Below are 2,924 nucleotides of genomic sequence, written 5' to 3'. Positions count from 1 at the left end.
TATATATATATATATGTATATGTATATGTGTGTGACAGATAGATAGATGCACACATTTATATAAACTTTGTAACCTGTAAGAAAGACCCATGCCATGCATCCGGAACACTACCAACACAACTTGTCCAGATTGCTTTGAATTAATCTCGCACTACATAATAATGTGGGTCCGTTTTAGTTCACTGATTTGAATTTTTAATTCGAGTTAAAATGTGATTTTATGTGAGAGTTTTTTTATTGTAACAGAAAAATTAAATGTGATTATTTCTAAAAATTTTTTACTGTAATAAAACTCGAATCGATAAAATGAACGGAATCTGTATACATATCAAAACCTCATTCGTGCCAGTATGACTACTATTTGGACAACAATACTGTTGCGAAGGAAAATTTTGGACTTTACGGACGAATATTGCTGATTTGCAGCATTTGCTGGGGTGGATCCAGCTATTGATGGTATAAAGGATCCCTCTCATGTTACTCTACTGATGATCTAAGTTTTTTACCGTTAAATTTAATAAAATTACATCACATTAAAAAAATATATAAAACATACATATTTAAAAATTTTACGAGACTATAAGAGAAAGTCCCGTTTCTATGTAAGTATAGTTTTTAGTAGGAGAGAAAAGAGAGATGGGCAGAGGGAAGAAATGCAGGGGGAAAAGCCAAATGCAACTTGCAAATCAAGCATCGTTAACTATCATGTGGTGGTGATTTGTTAAAAGATTTTCCTTTTCTGGGATTGTGAAAGGTCATTTAGAGAGAAACTCTTTTGGCGTTTAGAAACAAGTTCTATGCACGGATTTGGAAGAAGTAGAGGTTTGCCCTATTGTAAAAGGACATGAATATTTATACCTCTCCTTCAATAATATTATTACTTCTAGATTCATGCCTCTTTTCTCTCACTTTAAATCGAATTTAGGGAGGCATTAGCATTGCACATCATTCCCAGAGTGGCGTAAAACTAAAGAAGAGAAGTAGAAAGGGCATTTTCCTTTCTTTTTTTTTTTTTTTTTTGTTTCCTTCTTTTTGATTAGCGATACTATTTAAGATTATATTAATAGAACAATATTTTAACTTTTAAACCATCGCATTTCTATTAATTTCAGCTAAATTTTTTATATTTTTCTAAATCTGATTTTAATCTACATCCTATATTCTACCACAAAATCTTTCTTTTTTTTTTTTTTTTTGAGTTTGGATAATGGGTCAATTTGGGGTGCCTAGGCCAGGTTGCCCTTTGTTGGAACCAAACCATGTCAAGCCATCCCAGCAACAAAACACACACACATCAAGCTAGAAGACGGCATATGATATGGTACATTTTATTTTGGGTGTGTTTGAGATTGCTTTTAGAACTCTTAAAAGCACTTTAAAAAATAAACGATGAAATTATAGTGTTTATTAAAAGTGTACAAAAATACTTTGTCTATAAATTAATACGCTTTTTAAGTTATTTGATAAATTAATATGTAACTTTTAAATTTTAATTCTGTTTTTATTTTTACTTTAAGTAAAAATAGTGCTTCTATTAAAGGCATAGTAATTATGTTAAAAACACAACAACCCTAAAATTAGATCTTTGTCACCGTCTCCTTTTAGTTGTCACCAACATGATATGATGACTTATTAGCCTCTCACATCAGATTCGATCACGACATCAACCAAACGACTACATTTCACATCAACTCTCTTACAAATGTAAAATGGCATGGGATTTTTCCTAAGGAAAAAGCCAAATCAACCTCATGTAAAGCATAAAAATAAAGGCTCCGTTCACTTCACTGATTCGAATTTAAAATTTAAATTTTTTTACAGTAAAAAGCTCTCACAAACAATCACATTTAACTTTTTTATTACAGTAAAAAGCTCTCACATAAAATCATATCTCAACTCAAATTTTAAATTTGAATCAACGAAGTAAACGAGGCCAAAATTCCTAGAATCTTGCCAACTTATAACAAGTCTCAAAAGGAATCCTCAACCCCACAATAATCCGTAGAAGATGGGTGGATTCTTCTCCAACATAGCCTCGTTCATTTCATTGAGTTTTCAATTTTAGGTTTTTACAGTAAAAAACTTTCAGAAAATGTCACATCTAACTTTTCCTGCTACACTGAAAAGCTTTAAAAAAATATCACATCTCAACTCAAATTGAAAACTCGAATCTGCGAAGTGAATGAGGCACTTTCAGTACCGATTATCACATGAATATTGTGATTTGAGATATACTATAACATCATTGAAAGCTCATGTTTAGGCTATCATTTTGAATAAACAAAGAACTTGTTACTATAATATAAAAGTTATGGTTTTAATACAAATAAGTTTCCACTCGTCAGATTATACTACAAGACAATTTTATTTTATTTATTTTTTATTTTGTGCTTGTGTGTTTAGGCTGTATTATAAAACTTTCTTATAAGTCATTGTGTTTTCATGGCCTTGATTCAATCCATCTCAATACTGGAATCACCTGTCATTAGGGACTTTACCTTCTGCATTCACTGATAGAGACATTCCAATCATCAACAACCTGAGAAGGATTCATTTCAAGCTTTGCATGTATTGTTTGAATTTTTTTGTGAGAAAAAATATTGTAATGAAAATTAAATTTGAATTATTATGAGAAAAATATGTAGCAAAAAGTTTGAAATTAACATTTTGCAGGAAATTCAAATGGACATACACACATAGGTACGTGGGCTTTCGTCTTACGAACAGAATGGGCAATGTTTGTCCGGCCCTATATGAGATTTGGACTTGGTTCAATCACAGCCTAGGGGTAGTATACAAGGAAAAAGGAAAGGTCGAGAAAATTACATATTCTATTTTTTTAAGTATTAATTTATTAAAAATACATTTTTAAAAAAAAAAAAAATCTACCCTTTAATTAGTTTTGGTTTAAAAAGTAAAAATAT

This window comes from Morus notabilis, unplaced genomic scaffold (assembly GCF_000414095.1).
Source record: "Morus notabilis unplaced genomic scaffold, ASM41409v2 Scaffold774, whole genome shotgun sequence".
Taxonomy (NCBI): domain Eukaryota; kingdom Viridiplantae; phylum Streptophyta; class Magnoliopsida; order Rosales; family Moraceae; genus Morus; species Morus notabilis.
Note: the sequence above shows the minus strand (reverse complement) of the source record.